The following is a 19,531-nucleotide window of genomic DNA, read 5'->3' on the forward strand; positions in this document are numbered from 1 at the left end:
AGTGAAGGAGTTCAGCAGGAGGCGACGAGTGGCACGCTGGTGGGGCATAGGGAGTGATTGCTGGTTCATGGTAAGGACTGATGGCGACAGTTAACTGTGTTACATGGAATGTGCGTGGCCTGAATGATCAGCGTAAAGTGTGACTTATGTCTGCTTATCTTCAGCATCAGCATATTGATATATGTATGCTGCAGGAGAAGCACTTGGATGGCTCCACGATGCATCAGTTGCAGGCTGGGTGGATTGGTGAATGTCATGGTGCGGGGTTTTCGCGCTATGCTAGAGGTGTGGTGATTCTGCTACGTAAAGGGCTGCAGTGGCGTACTCATCGTGTGATAGTGGATCCAGAGGGGCGCTATGTGTTGTTGAATGGCACCCTGTTGGATCAACCTTGTCGGCTGGTGTCAGTGTATGGCCCGAATGTTGATGACCCTGTTTTTTTCTGCGAACTGTGGTGTCTGATTGACTCACTGGGACATGGATCTGTGATCTGGGGGGGGGAGACTTCAAGGACCTCAGCATTCCGCTGCTGCTGCGGCGTCAAAGAAAGTAATGTGTGATGGCGCCCTGGTAGATTTATGGAGGGTGAAACATGGGGATAATAGAGAGAGCACTTGCGTTAACTATGTTCATAGCAGCTGCTCGCGCTTAGATTGATGGTTGGGCACTCGGGATGTCAAGATGTGGACGCGGTCGGTGGATCATCTGACTCAGACCCTCTCGGACCACTCCCCGGTCCTACTGCGGCTTTCCATAACTGGAGCCCCGAGTGCTGCGTTTGCCTGGCGCTTGCCGTGTGGGGCGGTTCGGGACGAGGCATTTTGAGAAGAGATTCGTGAGGCCATTGTAAATTTTGTTGCGGAGAAACGCGGGTTGGTTGATTCGGTGGGAACGCTCTGGGAGGCCTTTAAAGTGGTCATTCAGGGAGAGTGTCTTGCTAAGCAGCACAGGGTGCTTTGTGCACTGCAGAGGGAATTGGCTGAGCTGGAGGGGCGGATATCGAAGATGGAGATGAAATTGGTGACAGACTGGGCGAGTGAAATGGTGGCTGCTCTGCGAGAGGCGGTTTCTAGATATGAGGAAGCCGCTCAATGGGAAGTTTGTTTTCTGGGCAAATATGCCAGAGCCAGGCGTTATGGGGAAGGGGACAGGGCTGGTCGGACACTGGTGAATCTGCTGCGCTAGCCTTGGGCGAGTGGATATGTGACTGGCATCGATGGGCAGGGCGATGAGCAGGTACTGGGCACTGAAGTCATAATGCAGGTTTTTGTACACTATTTCGTGGATCTATATTCTGCTCCCTCTGAGCACAACCTTGATGCAGCACAGGCTTATTTTTCAGAGATAAGTTTGCTTTGGTTCGAGGAGGCTCACAGGGCCTATTTTGATGAGCCTTTTTCAGTGGAGGAGGTCAAGGCGGTTATTAGCGGGTTGCCTGGTGAGAAGGCCCCTGGTTTGGATGGACTGACCCCTGCCTTCTATAAGGAGTATGCTGATATTCTAGCTCCTTATCTGTTAGATGTCTATGCTGAGGCCCTGGAGACAGGTTTTCTTCCTGCATCCTTGAGGGAAGCGTTGATTGGCACGATTCTCAAACCTGGCAAGGACCCATACAGCTGTGACTCGTACCGTCCACTGTCTATGATCAACGTGGATAATAAAATACTCGCTAAGCTGTTGGGGCTGCGGTTGCAGCCCTTGAAGTTGCAATTAGTGCTACCGGACCAGTCTGGCTTTGTGCCGGAACGATCGACGATGCATAATATTCGCACCTTTTTCGCGGTGCTGAGTGGCCTTTCGGCAGGTGACGAGGCTGCTGCTGTGTTTTTGGACGCGACTAAGGCGTTCGATTCTTTGGCCTGGCCATATCTGTTTGCGCTCTTGGGCAGGGTGGGCATGAGTGCCAGATTTATTAAATTGATCCGCTTGCTGTGTTCGGGCCCGGTTGCGCGGTTGAGGTTGAATGGTTGTATTTTAGAGCCCTTCCCTGTGGCCCAGGGGACCCATCAGGGATGCCCTCTGTCCCCGCTCCTATTTGCTATCGCCATGGAACAGCTGGCGGCCTATCTGCGGCAGCATCACAATCATGGGGGTCTGCATTTTCGGCAGCAACCGATTTTAATCTCGCCGTATGCGGATGATATCGCGCTGTATGTATGGAAATCGGGTGTGAATATGGATGTCCTGTTGACTGAGGTCGTTCGCTTTGGCGGCTTCTCGGGCATTACGATGAATTGGTCTAAGTCGGTGGTGCTTCCCCTCACTAGTGGTACGGCACACTGCTCGTCGCGGTATCCAGTTGTATGGGCGGGGTGCCCGGTTCGTTATTTGGGAGTGTGGCTCAGATGCGACGTAGAAACTTTGTGGCTTGCCAATTATAGCAGACTGATGGCATGGCTGGAAGATAGACTGGAGGTGTGGCGCACACTGCCACTTTCGCTCAGTGGGCGCATTGGCATAGCTAAAATGGTTGTATTGCCAAAGTTTTTGTATCTTTTTGTCAACCTGCCGCTGGTGCTTACTGTGACTTTTCTTAAGAGGCTTCGATCCGCTTTGGTGCGATTGGTGTGGGCGGGCGCGTAGCCTAGGATTGCTTGGGAGAAGCTGACGCTGCCGTTCGAAATGGGGGGCCTTGCTACCCCAGATCTGGAACTTTATTATTATTGCGCGCAGGCCCACTTTGCGTATTTCTGGATTCATCCTATACGGTATTTACCTCACGTTGCGCCTGAGAGTGATTTGGTTTGGCCGGATCGGCTGCCGAGAGTTCTTGGATGTCTGTCTCGGACTCGTGAGAGAGGGATAGATACGGTGGCGTGTACTTCCAGGGCTTGGGCGGCTTTGGAGCGTAGATCTGACACAGGCCGCTTTTTGCCCCTGCGATGCCGGTGTTGGATGTGGCGAATGAGCGGATGTCTTGTGACGTTCGCCTGCATGAGTTCCTAGAAGCATCTGAGCTGTCATTGCTGGGAGCTTGGTTTGTGACTGAAGGTTTGCTGGAGCCGGAGTAGGCGCTGCGGGCGGGTGCTGACAACCCATTGCATAGGTTATATTTGCTGCGGGTTTAGGCAATGCTTCGTGCGCGGTATCCTGGTCTCCCGGCTGCGTCTGAGACTTGTCGAGCACTGGAGTTGTTGTGGTGTGCGCAGTCTTCTCGGAGGCTTATTACTCGATTGTATGGGTGCATGCAGGACCTGCGGAGGGCGGTGGTGGTGACTGCTAAGGCTAAATTGGAGCTCGATGTGGGGGAGGTGGTTACCGAGGAAACGTGGCAGAGTTGTTGTGCACGTATGCGAATGCTGTCGCCCAATTATAGGCTGCGGCTCATCCACTTTAAATTCCTGCATCGATTATATTACACCCCTCGTAGCTTCTGTGCTATGGTTCTGCGGGCTGGTGCGCGCTGCGAGCATTGCCATGCTCCGGACGCTGACTTCCTCCATCTAGCGTGGAATTGTGCTGAGGTGCGAGCCTTTTGGGAGGAAGTCATGCGTGACATTGCTGGAATGACGGGTCTGGTTATGCCTTTCTCTCCTGTGATGGCGTTGCTTGGCCTGCTGGATGGGGTGCCATCGGATTGTAAGTGACTGGTGGGCATACTGCTTCTTCTGGCAAAGAGAAGGGTGGCGATGTGCTGGGGGCGGGCACCGCGTAGAGCTGACTGGCTGCGCGATGCTGCGTTCTGTCAGGAACAGCTGTCAATTTTCTGGGAGCTGGCCCCTGCAAATTCTCGTCCTAGAGATATCTGGGCGCCTTTCCGCACTTTTTTGGACTCTCAGGATGGAAGGGAGTGAGATGATGTTCTCTAGGTCACGCCACATTCTGACGTTGCTTGGATTGGTTGGGATTTTCTGTGCGCCATGTATGAAACGTCTGATAGTGGGCCCTTGCTGTATGTGCCTGCTCTGCCGCCTTTACTTTGTTGGTTGGTTTGTGTTGGTTATGTTTGTGGCCAAGTGAATACTCACGGGATTTATTCTTGTGGTGTGCTTCTTGTGGTTGTGCTGCTGGATGGGTGGGAGGCTGCTGACTTCGGTCAAGCTTAAATTAGCAGAGATGTTTGGTCATTGTATTTTGTCTCTGATTGTTTCATGCGTTATATTTGGTACACTACTGTATCTCCCTTGTTTGTTGTACGACTCACGGGGCGGTTATGGTGTTGTATTGTTAATTTTGCATAAATAAATAAATAAATTAAAAATTCATATTGCTTTTCAAGGTGAAATTGCAGAGAAAACACTCTTGCTTTGCATTGGATGAGTTCAAGAATTTGGGACAATTTGTCCTTTACAGAAGCAGAACTTCAAAGTTAGCACTTGCTATGTGTATATTTGTAAGTGCTTCCCATTGAGGTTCAATTTCTGTGAAATGAGCATTGGTGCCAGAATGCACCAGGGACCGCAGGAGAAGCCTCAAAGTCCCTACAGTCCCTGCCAGATCCCCACCTTCTGCAGGAGTCAGCATTGCTGCTGCATTCAGGGAGCTGCTAAATATGCTGCTCCCTATGTGCATGAGCAATCCTCTCATCTGTTTTCTTGCCTACTCAACAGCGGGCAGAGAAACAGATGAAAACTTTGCTCCCAACGAGCAGGAGTAGTTTTCCTGCTCCTGCATGCTAGGAGCAGAGTTACTGTTTGCTCTCGCTTGGTGGGAACTGTCAAAGCTCCTACCAGGCAAAAGCAGGCTGCTGTCTCCCAAGTCAGGCACCACGAGAGACAGCAGGAGCCGGCTTTGGGGGTTGTGGTCCCCAGGGCCTCAGGAGGGGAGCTGCTTGCCCCCTCCATTGTTTCTTAAGGGCAGCTCCGGGAAGGTGGTGAAATGGACCGGGGGGAGGCATGTGCCCAGGGAGGTGGTGGTCCCTGGGGACGAATATGGCCCCGGGGATGGCCCACTCCCCTTTACATGGTTTTCCTGGCACTGGGGAGGTGGCCCTACACAAGAATGGAAGGGGGTCCAGGCATACATTTTTAATAAAGCTCTGGGGAGGTGGTGATTCCCAGGGCTCAAACTGGCCTTGAAGAGGAGGAGGGCTGCATGCGCCCCCCTCCCCATGATTTATATTTAAGTATTGCCCCTGGGACTCGGCCCACCCAGGAGCTGAGTTTTAAAGAAGCATGGGAGACCGTACTTCTTTTTTTAGGTCAAGCATAGCAGCGCTGATTTTCTGATGTGTTGGTATGTATCTGGGCTTTTAACCACGCCCACCTCATGCCCATCACTATCACTCGTTCATGGGCTTGCCTTTCAGACATCTTTTGCTTTCATTGGTAACTGCTTTATCTTTGTCCCTCCTTAGTTTGGTTTTGTTACCGCCTTTGCCATCGACCCTGTTACATGGATAATTGCATTATTGCCGATAACTTTGACTGTGAGCGAACTTCTTTTTCCTTGTGTCTCTATCCTTCGCGCTCACAGCGACGCTTTGAATCAGCTAGCTTTATTTCAACTTTTTTACTTTTTATTTTCAGTTTGTGTGGCAAGAAAGTTCCAGTTAGAAATCGTCAATGCTTATAGCTCTAACTCGACCAAACGCGAGACCTATTGCATTGCAAATGCTTGTTTAAAAGTGTTGCCGCAAATTTGTGGATCTCTGCAAATATGCAGTAATTTTTTTTAAGAAAATGCTTTTTTGCCCTGTGGGAAGGGTGGGGGGCATGAGGGACACCAGCACCAGTGCTAGGGGGTCAGGGTATTGCTGTCCTGCCCCCTTTTCTTTATTTAGGCTTTTTTTTGGGGGGGGGGACTTGGGCGGAGTCCCAAAATGACTGCCAACACTTCCTGTTAGAATTGTGGGCAGGCAAACTGATTTACGCACAGGGACTGTAAAATCTGCAAAGTATCTGCGTCCCTAGATATACAAATTTGGTTTTCCTTGAATATCTCAAAAACTACAGAACAGATGTACACCAAATCACAATAATCGCGATTTTCACACCAAGATCTACCTTTCTGCTAAATTTGGTGTAAATCTGTACAGTTGTTCAGACTGGCAAAATGCATGGGAAAATGTGTTTTGCACCCCCCCCTTTTTTCTTGGCCCCCACTTGACAAATCACCCTGAAACTTTCAAGGCAGCAGCTGCAGTGAATGACGTTCACCTTTCCTATGGAAACTAGGTCCTATCTATGACTACTTAATGGCGACAGCCAGTAGGTAATTATAAACTCTAGACACTACTCTTCCCTGAACTCTAAAAATTTCAAGCATTATTTTATATATATATATATATATATATATATATGTGTGTGTGTGTGTGTGTGTGTGTGTCAGTTTATGTGTCTTTATACAAGTGTCTATATGTATATATTTATTTGTATTAATTGACAAAAAGGTTAATGTGGCGTTATATTAAGTGAAAATGTAAGTTAGAACATAACATTTTAACTCCAAATATGCAATAAACTTCATCAGTTATAGGTAAATGAAGAAACTATTTTTTGGACACTTGCTATGCATATTGATGTCATTTCAGATGCGGTTGTGATGTTATCAATGATAGCACTGAACATGTCAAGTGGGATGTAAAATGTGAGGTCATATGTGAGCTCATTAGCAGTGTATGTTGAGCGCGCAAGTTAGATTCACTTCATCTAAATATAACAGGTGAATTTCAGTGTTTTAAAAAAATTTAAAATGTTACATTTGAAGTTACATTTTCACCTAATTATAATGTCACTTTAACCTTTGTTTTTTTCTGGGAATTTATGAGTTTTTTAAGATTTTAAGTAAATTTGTTTTACTATATCTAACTACAATGTCACATTTACCTCTGCTTTTTTCATTGCATTTTTTAGGGTTTCTTTAATGTAAAGTAATATGTTATTACCATTCCCACCCTACTCCAAGGCACATGTACCCCACTTGCTTTTCTTAAATAGTTTCAACTCTCACTGGAGTAGGCGGATCGCACTGGCTCCTGCAACAGTCCTGTGGGATTGTCGCAACCACTCATTTTTTTTATTTGGCCCTGGGGAAGGGATAGTGGGGTCCATGTGGATAGAGTGGTCAGGTTACACCTACCTTCCCCCATTATACTTTTTTTAAAACTCATTTTCAAGCCCCAGGGACCTAGTCCCTGTGCCCTACTGCCCTAAAATGGCAGCTGCAACATTTCTCTTCATGTTGAGGCCAATCAATTAGGATGCAAGCTCTCCCGGAACTCACAGAAGCTTCTCGCTCCCACGGAAGGGATGTGGATGAAAAAATGTGATGGTTCTATTATTTGAAAATGCATTCCAGTGGGCAACTCCCATGGACACAACAGACCAGATATTTGTAGGCCTTGAGCCTTAACTTCTCAAAAACTACTGAACATGTTTGCCACAAATCACAAAAACATGTTGTCTGGGTAATGATTAAGCTTCTGTTAGGCTGTTTTGGCTGTGATGGTTTAAAACAAATCTCTATGGAAACTGATTCGGAAACCTATGTTTGTGGACCTCACCTTTTTCTCCCACTTGACGAATCTCCCCAAACCTTACCACGAAGAAGCAGAGGATGAACTTTTTTAAAGATTTTGATACAGCACCAAAGTTACTAGCAAAACAAGAAGCCCATTTCCATTGGTAACTAGGTCTTAACTATAATTATTTACATTTAAGAAGAAACGTATAAAAAATATATCTAAAATAAAAAATAGAAATATATCAATATTCAATATGAATTTTAGGCCTCATGGATGAGTAGAGAAAGGGAATAGTAAGAAGTTTTAGTTTTCCGGGATGGTTAGTATACAGGAATGGTAAGGAGATTTTTAAGTTAATGGATGGGTAGTGCATACGGGTAGTAATGGGTTTTGAGGGTTCAGGGATGGTAGTAAGTAGGTGTTCTAAGAGGTTTTAGGGCCTCAGGGATGGGTAGCCAGAGTTTTTAGGGTTCGGTGATAGGTAGTGTTTTTGTATGGTATTGGTTTTTAGGGTTCATTGAAGGGCATTGCAAAGGGGCTGTGACGAAATTAAAATGGATAGGTAATGGTGTTTTAAACTTAATATAAATTATTATAGGAAGTACATTTCAATATTTAATAAAGTTAAAATTAAATACATTTATTTTAAAATGTAAAAAATAAAATTACATTTAATCTAACAAAATGTGTGTAATCATTTATATCCCTGTGGAGAGATGGATGTGGTACGTATATAAATATATTATATGTATACATTATGAATTAATACTAATAGGTGTGGATGAAATAAAGATGAGTTTAAAGTTGAAGCTACTGCTGCTTTAAAAACTACAATATAATGACTCCTGCTTTAAATGACTGCGAAGTAACAACTGACTTTGGTTCAATCACTGAGAAAAATTGCTTAAAATATTATGGCCAATATGACTAAACAAATATAAAACAAATATAAATCAGGCTGCTTGTATATTCCCTGACCTGACGGCTTGTGAAGTGGAAGAGGTGTTCAGACCACAGCAAGAGAGGTTTTTGGGCTTGATGTATCAAATTACTTTTCCCATTCTGTGGCTATAATGAAATGGATCAGTTCATATGGGACTTTGTCCTTTTCATTCTTTTTTTTTGATAAGTGGCGTTTAACAAGGCAAACAAACCAATTTATGTAGGGGCAGTATCCAGACTTTACTCATCTATCAGAAACCAGGATATTAATGAGTTCCAGTTACTTAGGATGGAATTTCTGTAATTACGTTAATTAAGAAATTGAGTTTCTGCTTGGCAGAGGTATACACCAGGTCCAAACAGGAATCACAATCCTAGCCAGGTACTTCACAAAACACATCCTAGGTTGGCATGTGCTCTTTCTCAAGGAGCTAGTCACAGAGCAGTCAGGTTTAACTGAAGAGGCAATGTTTAAACTATTTGTAAAATGAAATTAACTGAAAATTAGAGTTATAAAGTGCTCTACTATCCTGAGATGTTATAGCTCTGGAAACAGGTCAGAGTCCAAAACAGACAACATCAGTGATGAGAGTAGAAAAACAGCTCTAACTGTTGAAAAGCCAGGTTTCAAGAGGTTTCCGGAAAGAGAACAGTTCTGTTTTTTTCTTAAGATGTGGGGGCATCGAGTTCTAAAGCTTAGCGGTACAATTGATGAACTTCCTACCCCCAAGTTAGATCTTTTAACTTTGGGTACTACTAGATTACGAGCTGACAACGATCTGTGTGATCTACTGGGGGGTGTACCATTAGAAGCGTTGGTTCAAATACTTAGGCAAATCTATTTGCTTTTTAATTGGAAGCCAGTGTAGCTGGGAGAGCCACTGGGAAACAAATTGGAACTTGGGAATTCCCAGGAGTATTCATGCCACAGCATTCTGAAGAGTTTGCAGTTTTTGTAGGCATCTTTTCTTGATGTAAGTAAGCAATGCATTACAATAATCTATTTTGGAGATAATAAGAGTAGAGACTACATTTTTCCGTAGATCACACGAGGGAAAGAAGTTTCCTTAGTGTCTTAAGCATGAAGAAAGACAAAAAAGTGATAGTATTGATATGTCCATCAAAAGAAAGATTACTATTGAAGAGAACCCCTAGGTTTTTAGCCTTGGAGACAGGGGAGGGGAGCACTCCAAACTCCTGTGTCCACCATCTGGGAGACTGAAAAGACGTATTTCTGCCAAACAGTAAAACCTCTGTTTTACCTAAGTTCAGTTTGAGATAGTTACAGAAGTGGCGTAGCGTGGGTTGTCAGCACCCGGGGCAAGGCAAGTAATTTGCCCCCCTAACCCGTGTATTTTAGCACTCGCGAGTGCGAGCGCGCCCCCCCTAGATGTTGCGCCCGGTGCGGCCGGCCCCCCCTGCACCCCCCACGCTACGCCACTGAGTTACAGTATGTATAGCTCCCAATCTGCTGCATGTATTTGTGGAACCTGAAGGCAGTTGTCATGATTACTGGCTACTATCACCACAATGTGGGTGTTGTCAGTGTAGGACACTACTGCAAAGCCAAAAGATTTAATCAACTCAGCCAAGGGGGTCACATAAAGATTGAAGAAATTAGTGTTCAACAAGGAGCCAAGCGGGACCCCACATGGTAAAGAAGAAGAGTTGAACTCATCCTGGGTGACAAACTGTTCTCCGTCTAAGAGGAAAGGTTTCAGAAGCTGGCAAGCCCTACCCCTGATACCTAGAGAGGCAGAAGGGTCAATAAGTAGGCAGTGATTGACCGTGTTGAATACTGCAGAGGGAGCTAATAATATTAAGCAGCATTACCACCTGCATCTAGGGTTTGTCTAATTTCTTCAGAGTTAGTAATAAGGGCCAATTTGGTGCTGTGTTGGCTTATGGAGCCAAATCAGGTATCTTCCAGAAGACCGTTATTGCAGATGAAAGCAGTGATTTTGCCGGGAAGGGAAGGCGAGTGATGGAATGGTATTTATTCTTGTCACTGGCATCCAACGTAGGTTTCTTTAAAAGAGGGGGGATAGATGCTCTTTTCCACTGTTTCAGAAAGTAGCCGGTCTTAAACGTCCAATTAGAGATATCTGTAAGGTACTTGGATACAGTTTCAGTAGCAAGGTGAAGGATTCTGGGGGGACAAGGGTCAAGTTTAGGCCCTGACTTGACCTGACTAAGTAAGGACTGAAGACATGCTATGGATAGAGAGGAAAATGAGATCAAAACAGCATTGTCTGATGGGAGAATCCCTTCAGGTATGCTGGAGAGAGGAACTGTACCATAGACTTGCCTGGCCATGTCATTGGAAGGAATAATTGCATTGAATTCCTGTGTGACCCAGATGTCCTGTTCTTCTAAAGGAGATGTGAATGAGGAGGTGGAGGAGAACAGGTTGTAGATAACCTCAACCTTAGTATTAAAGATCGAGGTTATATAGCTACAGCATACTTGGTCAGAGGTGTTGTTTTTGGGATGAAGGACCTTAGTTAGTTGTTTTACCTCATCAAAATGTTTCTTAGAAGAGTTTGAGGAGGACTGAATTTTTGAAACAAAATAGCTAGATTTTAATTTCACAATCATATCCTTATAGACGGAGATGTCCAGTTTGTATGAGTCTTTATCTAAGTGATCGTAGTTGGGACTCCATTTCTTTTCCAATCTACTGCAGGTTTGTTTTTGTAGCCTAAGTTTGTCATCAACCCAGGGTTCTGAGGGTGAGGCTTTATGATTTGTATATGCTTTATTTAGGACAAGAAGGTTAAGAGTGGTATTAATCCACAAATGATCGCTGTTAGAGCCTGCATCAAGATTCAGAATCATCTCCACTGTAGATTGAGCTAAAGAGGTAAGAGGTATTTCATGTATCAGAGTTAATTGTATGCCAAGGATGGAATTTCATGTGAGAATCTTGAAGGCAGCTGTTTGCTTTTTTGCCAGCCAAATTTAGATAAAAAAGACCGCATGATGATCAGACCAAGCCAGAGGAATGGAAGTCAAACAAAAAGATGTGGATTATCAGAGCAAATACCATCTAGTAAATGGCCCGCCGAGTGAGTGGGGCCCTTTACCAGTTGAACGAACCCCAGGCTCACCAAGGAGTCACAGAGATTAACTGAGTCACAATCCAGGGGGTTCTCACGATGGAAATGAAAATCACCCCGAATGGTGAAATCAAGGTAATTAACCTTAATTGCAAGCAGTTGGCCAATATTATGAATAAAAGTGATATAAGAACCCCATTAAAGGTGTATGATGGGTTAGTTCTATTTTGAAAGAGTGCTTCACAGTCAACATTTGCAGGGAGCGCCACAAAAGATGCTTTGAGATTGTTGCAGTAAATAACCACTAGTCCTCCACCCCATTTACCAGTGTGGGCCAGCCTAAACATGGATTCACCAGGAGGTGTTGCAGTAATAAGATCAGGGCCCGAGGACATGCCTGCCCACATCTCAGTAACAAAAGCTATGTTGATTAAATGAGTCCAAAAAACACTGAAAACAGTAAAACAGAAAAAATGCCTCACAAAAATAATCCACACTATGTTAGAAAAATAGAGATCATTTAAATGAACAAAACATGACCAAAGTGCCAAATATCCAATAAGCAGAACTTGAATTATACATTTTTAAAGATTAAAAAACAATATAGTGCTTAAAAGCATATAGCTCCAACCGGGGATATCATGGCCATGCTACACCATGTTAAATCCAAAAGTTCAGGCCAACCGCAATGGAGAGTAGGTCAGATACATTCCCAGGTAAGTTACGCTGAAGTTTTATCTTATCAAGAATTGGGCCTACTATTCTGTTCACTGAGAGCAAGGACAGTGCTGCTGGCTGTGGTCCATAGGTAAAAGTCGGCCGGGCATCGCATAGGGTGGGCTGAAGCCTCGGGGCGATGCTTGCTGTGTGAAGAGACATACTTTTGGCAGCTTGCGCTGATTCTTCAGGTGAGCGATGTAGTTCAGGAGCAAACTGGCCCGTTTGGATTCAGGAGCAGGAAAAACGCTTCCAGTGGCACGGGACCTGAGAGGCGCCTCTTGGGGTTCAAGAACTCGATGAAGACAGGTCCAGGAGTTGTTGGGAGCCTGTTATTTCCCTAATTCTCAGATCAGGAGGCCAGGAGATTAGCCTTTGGAGTCACTCTGGGGTCTTGAGTTCAAGCTGGAGTGCAGGTCCAGTCCTCCTTCCCCAGGCAAGAGAGCACCGAATGGATAAAGTAAGAAAATTCCAAGTGGCATTTTCAGAACCGGAATTAAAAATCCAACTTCACTATAAGTTGTGCTTTTAAATTGTGAGTCCAGTGGCACCAAACTTGACAAACGTATCTCCTACAGATTGTGAATTGCATTTAGAAGATGTAATAAGGTAATCCCAATGTTTTCATATGGAGAGATATGCCTTGCAGTAGTGAAAAACGACTTTTAGAGTTTTTCACTACCAGAACATGAAAACTTAAGCCTACATGTCCTATCTTTTAACTACATTGCATCTGGGTTGTCTAGGGCCTACCTCAAGTGTGTCTTATATGTATGAAAAGGGACAGTTTGGGCTTGGCAAAAGGATACTTTGCCAGGTCGACATGGCAGTGTAAAACTGCACACACAGGCTATGAGACATGGTTCGAGGGCTACTTAAGTGGGTGGCACAATCAGTGCTGCTTGCCTACAAGTAGCATTTAATTTATTTGCCCTGGGCACACGTGGTGCACTTTACCAGGGACTTATAAGTAAATGAAATATGCCAGTTCGGGTTAAGCCAATGTGACCAGGATTTAGGGGAGAGAGCACTTTAGCACTGGGTAGCAGCAAAACCCAGGTAAAGGTAAAACCAGCAAAAACAAGGTCAGAAAAGTGGAAGAGTTGGGTGAAAGTTTGGAGGGAAGACAGCCCTAAGACTGTCAGTTCTAACAAGTTGCACCTGGGATCAGAAGTGGACATACATTTTGTCTACCTAGTTTTGAAAGAGAAAGACTGGAGCTCACTGTCTTATTAGGTGTATGTGTGCATAGATTCCAAGAAAAATTGAGGTTTTCTCTGGATTGAAGAGAGCAGCCATGGATCACTGCAGAATGACCACCATCATTCAGGCCCTCATCACGAGTGTGGTGGTCTTAAGACAACCACACTCATGGTGGTGATCAGACTGCCGCCGACAGGGGCAGTCCGACTGCCACATTACGACCGTGGCGGAGCCGCCATGGTCTCACCGCCGGCACCCCCAGTCGACAGTCTGGTGGTCTCGGCGGTCGTACTCCGCCAGGGCAACAATACAAGCAGTACTGCCCTCCAGATTAGGAGTTCTCTTTCCGCCAGCCTTTGCATGGCAGTCGGACCCTGATGCAAAGGTAGGCAGAAAGGGGGCATCGGGGGGCTCCCATGGAGAACCCCGTCACGGGCAATGAAAAGTGCGACGGGTGCTACTGCACACAACGCACCGCAACATTGCCACCGGCACGATTACGAGCCAGCAACAATGTTGTGGTGAGTTTCGCACTAGGCCGGTGGGCGGAAACGTTGTTTCCATCCGCCGGCCCAGCAAGAAACTCTTAATAGGGCCTGTGTAGGGATGGCAGCATAGACGGTCCTCCTGACGCTAGCCTTTTAAAATACTGTAAGGCATATTCGTTCGAAGTCCCTACATTCTAGTGCATCCAGGTCCCAGGACATTTTGACTCTAGTGCACTTGGATCTCAGGACATTTTGACTACAGTGTTTCTAGATCTCAGGGCAGATTGGCTACGTTTCAAGACATATTGACTACAGTGCAGTGTGGTGTCAGAGCATATTTACTATGGTTCTGCCAGGTCTGAGGACATATTTACAATAGTGGGACCAGATCCTGGGATATAGTTAATACAGTGGAAGCATGTCTCCAAATATATTGACTGCAGTCCTTCCAAGTCCCAGGACACGTTCTCTATAGTGGACAATAGTGGCTTCAGGACATATTGACTATACAGCACTAACTCTCACGAGATAACTATGGTGCAGGCAGGTCTCAGGACATATTGAATACAGAATTGCTGGGTCTCAGGGCATATTGACTATAGTATAGCTAGGTCACAGGACATAATGATTATAGCACAGTGTGGTTTCAGGCCAACTTTACTATGATGCTGCAAGCTCTCAGGATATATTGACTATAGTGCAAGTTCTGCCAGGTTTCAGGGTATATTGACAACAGTTGAAGCAGGTCTTGGTATTATTTGCTACAGTCCTGCCAGGTCACAGGACCTATTGAATATAGTGCAAGCAGGTCTCACGATATATATTGACTAGAATGCTGCAATTTCTCAGGACATATTGAATGTAGTGCATCTATGACTTGGAGCATCTTGAATATAGCGCAGCAGGTCTCAGGACATATTGACACTACTGAAATAATGTCTCATAAATATTTACTGTGTTGCCGCTAGGTTTCAGAACATCTGGACCATGGTGCAGCCAGTTCTCAGAACATATTGACTATGGTATGGCTTGGCCCCAGGACATATTAACAATGCCCAAGCCAGGTAGCAGTATATATTGACCATGGTGCAGTGATTTCTCAGGACATATTGACCATGGTGCAGCCAGATCTCATTACATATATAACATGCTGCAGCTAGGCCACAGGACATATTGACCAAGATGCAGCCAGGTCTCAGGACATATTAAAGGGGTAACTAACACTGATTTTCAAAATACAGTGCTTGTCACTCATTGCCCAGGAAGATATTACCTACATCTCAAACTGTGCCTTGCTGTGATGACTGCCAGCTAGTGGCCTCGTCCTAATATCACCATCTGTTGCTAACTCAGATGCTGCCTTTGCCTATTAATCCATGCTCCAGGGAAATTAGGAAGAAATAGATATCATCTGTCCACCCAGGTGTGATGGCAGATTAAAACTATACTGCACATGTGGTTGTATACGCACTTAGAACAGTCTTGTGGATGTGGGTTATTGTGTTGGGAAAGTGTGGTCCCTTTTAACTTCTTTATCCATTCATTTATTCATTCATCCAAACTCATCACCAACTTCATCGCCCCACTCACAATCAACCTCAGAGCCTACATACTCCTCAGAGACATTAACTTCCACTTAGAAGACAGAACTGATCTATGCTCCATGACAGTCCTTGAAAGTTGAACATAAAATTTACCAAGTAGTCACGGAACCAACTCACATCACCTGACAAACTCTGGACTACATTTTCTCCTGTAGTGACAGCATCAGGTACATCTACTAATCACTACTCACGTAAATCGACCACTCCATCATCCACATCCAAATCAACACACTGCAAGCCAACACACCCACCAGCATCAGACTACCCAGCCAGAGCTGGGATAAAATCTCAGAAGCAGACTGGCTCAATATCCTCAGCATGGACCCACCCAAACCCATGACAACCTGAACAAGGACATCACCTTCCTCAGCAACTGAATCAAGACTCCCTCGTATCCATCAAACCCACAAAGCAAAGGAGAACCAACAAGCAGGCTAGTTGGTACACAAAATACCTTAAAGATTGCAAACAACACTGCAAACAGCTAGAAAGAAAATGGAGAGCCAGCCACAATAGAGCTACGACCAAAAACCACCAACCTCACCAGAAATCTGGGGATCATCCTGGACAACAAACTTAACATAATGGCACAAATCAACTAAGTGAGGACACATTGCTGGAAGATTTCCCTGCCTGCACTGCTGTTTTCACAGACTACTGACCCACAGCTGGCATGAGACTTCGTCCTCGATCCTTCCTTGGGGCCCGAGCGTACTATTAATAGCTAGAGCACTCCTGCTGCCTGGGAAACATTGCTGGAAGATTTACCTGCCCTCACTCCTGTTTTCTCAGAATCTTGACCTGCGGCTAGAGTGGGGCTAAGTCCCCCAACCTTTCTTTAAGTCTTAGAATGCTTTTAAGTGCTAGAGCACTCCCGTTGTGTGGGACACATCATTGGAAGATTTCCCTGCCACTCTGCTGTTTTTATGAGCTCTTGGCTCACAGCTGTGGTGGGACTACGTCTCCCAGCCTTCTTTGGGGCCTGAGCACACTATTAGTTGCTAGAGTACTCCTGCTCCATGGGGCACATGGCTAGAAGATTTCACTTCCCGCACTGCTATTCACTGACTCCTGGGTTGTGGCTGGGGTGAGAGTACATTCCCCAGCTTTCCTTGGGGCTCGAGCATGTTATCAAGGACTAGAGCACTCCTTCTGCACTGAACGCGCACAGGCTACTGCCCTGTTGAAAACCGGGCCAGGAGCAGGCCCATATGCACCTGTCAGTGACTGACAGATGTTATGCTGGGCCACCCCTCTTTTATTTACCACTTAAGGCATTTACTTTTCTTCACTCTTGAGAGCTGTCAGTGGCTTTACCATAGGGAAACATAAAACAATCCTCCCTGCCTAGCACAAACCAGGATAGTTTTTTGCAGGGGGCAGTGGAGGTGATGAGTAAAGAAATCGAACTGGCTGAGAGGTGTCATCCTCACCTGCTGTACATACCTCGCAGGAGCAAAATGATGTTATAATGGCCAATAGTAGCCGAACTGAGATCTCAACAGACAAGGACCAGGACACTGCACCTAGTTCATTTGTTCAAGATATCACTCTGAATATAGAGTATACTGATCCGGGAGAAGGATTTCAATCCTCTGATCAACCCCTTTATAAAGGGAAAATATCAAGGATCCAAGGTCGAAAAAGTACAAAACAGCCAAATATTGACAGCAAGGGCAAAGGGACAAAGGAAGGTCGATATAGGGTGGTTTAATCACCAGTGCTCCCGGGCACAAAGTAATCTCATTAAAACATTGCATCAGCGTCGTAGATATCCTAGAGTGGTCCAGGAAACTAGACATAATTTTAAGATGGTGATTAATAATAGAAAGAAAGAACTGCAAGTGGAAGCATGTGAGAATTTAGCACAGGCTGAAGAAACAAAGGATAGCACAATGTTTTGGACAACTATCATTGTACACCTGAGGACAGGTCCCAAACTTGGGATCCTCAATTACTCTTGCACAGTGGGTGGGCAATTTTGGCTTGATCTTTTCATACCAGAGTTGATGGAGTAGACATCCAGATTTCTATGGTTACTCCGTACTCCGATATGGAAGAGGTAGTAAGAGCATTAAATATAAGCCTCAAGGGGAAGGCCCCCAGTGCTAACGGGGTTTTAATGGACCATTACACGTCTGAACCGGCCCTCTAGGCCCCACTCATAACTGAGGTTTTAAATACAGCAGGAGCAGGATTTGAACACCCATTCTAGGCTCACTCCCTTACTATACCAATCTTTCAGAAAGGATCAAGAAGCAACCCAAAATGTTACCGACCCATCTCTCTACTCTGCTCCTCTTTCAAATTACTGGGGGCTCTTGTGAGAGATATTGGAAGTTTGAGCCGAAGAAAATGAAAATCTAACCAATTATGTGTTTAGAAAAGGCCTGGGGATGGTTGAACAGTTGTTCAACCTGAACCTCCTGTTGGGAAAATACATACTGGCTAAAGGGGGCTCCCTGCATGTGTATTTTATCTAACTATTTTGTGCATTTGCCCTGGGTAACTATAATAGACTATGGGCATACATATACCAAATGGGGTGCCGAAGGAGATAATCTTGCTCTTGGCATATATGTATAGCAGTTTTATCGCTAATGTCCGCTATGGGACAAAGGGAGAACTAACCCCACCTTTTAATATAGGGAGAGGGGTTTGGTAGGAACGTGTGTTAGCACGTGTAGGAAGCTATATCAAAATGCCACAAATAGAGCAATAGTATTATCTATTATTGCCATTGTCAAGCCTCTTGGGGAACCTCTATACTCTGTGCACATTATGGCCCATATTTATACTTTTTTATCACCTCATTTGCGCTGCTTTTTGAGGCAGAAACAGTGCAAACTTACACAATACAATTATGTTTTGCAAGTTTGTGCCTTTTTTACAACAAAAAATGACGCAAATGTGGTGCTAAAAAAGTAGCAATATTGGCGTCCCAGGCAGTCGCGGTCGGGGGGCTCCTCAGGATTCCCTCTGCAGGTTTCATCGTGGGGGTCTGGAGAGGTCAGCCCAGGGTGGGCATGTAGACGAAATTGCCTGGGGATCCTCTCTGGCTAATTGGTTACTCTGGACACTGGCTGAGGGTGTCGAATACAGAGTAGTTGGGACTCAACGCTTCTGGAGTGAGGTAGGAATCCCTTTAAAGATGGTTTCTTGGTCTTCTTGTTGTGAAGGTCTACTGGAGTTTCTTGGTCCTTGGCAATGCAGGCAGTCCCCCAGAGGCTTTTCAGTAGTCGCTGGTCCTGCAGAACTCGTTGCTTCTTCTTTTGCACCTTTTTGAAGCAGGAGACAGGCTGATAGGGCTGGGGCCAAGTCAGTTGTTGTCTCCTTCTCTTCTCTACAGGGTTTTCAGCTCAGCAGTCCTTCTTCTTTCTTGAGGGGGTCAGGAATCTGAAGAGCTGGGTTCAGGGTTGCCTCTAAATACTAAATTTATGGATGTGTTGGGGTCAGGGGGCAGTAGCCAATGGCTAATGCCTCTGAGGGTGGCTACACCCTCCTTGTGCCCACTTCCACTGGGGACGCGGGCACATCCCTATCCTTATTGGTCCTAATCCTCCAAATCAAGATGTAGGATTTCTCAAGGAGGGGGTCACTTCAGCTCTGGACACCTTAGGGGTGGTCCTGGCTGAGGGGGTGACTCCTCCTTGTTTTTCTTATTATCCCTCTGGACTTGCTGCCAAAAGTGGGGACTCGTCCGGGGCGGTGGGCATCTCCACTGGCTGGAGGGCCCTGGGGCACTGTAACACCAAGCCTGAGCCTTTGAGGCTCACCACCAGGTGTTACAATTCCTGCAGGGGGGGGTGTGAAGCACCTCCACCCAGGACAGGCTTTGTTTGTGACCACAGAGTGCACAAAGGCACTCACCCCATGTGATCAGCAAGTCGTCTGGAAGTGTCAGGCTGGCATAGACCGGTCAGCCTGACACTAGCAGTAGGGTTAACATACAGGGGGCATCTCTAAGATGCCCTCTGTGTGCAATTTTTTGTTGTCTTTTTTTTTTTTTTTTCCTCATTTTGTCACCCACGCTTTGGTTAAAGGGGAAAAGCACAGGTCACGGCGGACAGTAGCCTGCCTCCAGGAGTATGATCCATACCTCTGTTAAGCCGT

The sequence above is a fragment of the Pleurodeles waltl genome, chromosome 1_2, assembly GCF_031143425.1.
Source record: "Pleurodeles waltl isolate 20211129_DDA chromosome 1_2, aPleWal1.hap1.20221129, whole genome shotgun sequence".
In the NCBI taxonomy this organism is placed as follows: domain Eukaryota; kingdom Metazoa; phylum Chordata; class Amphibia; order Caudata; family Salamandridae; genus Pleurodeles; species Pleurodeles waltl.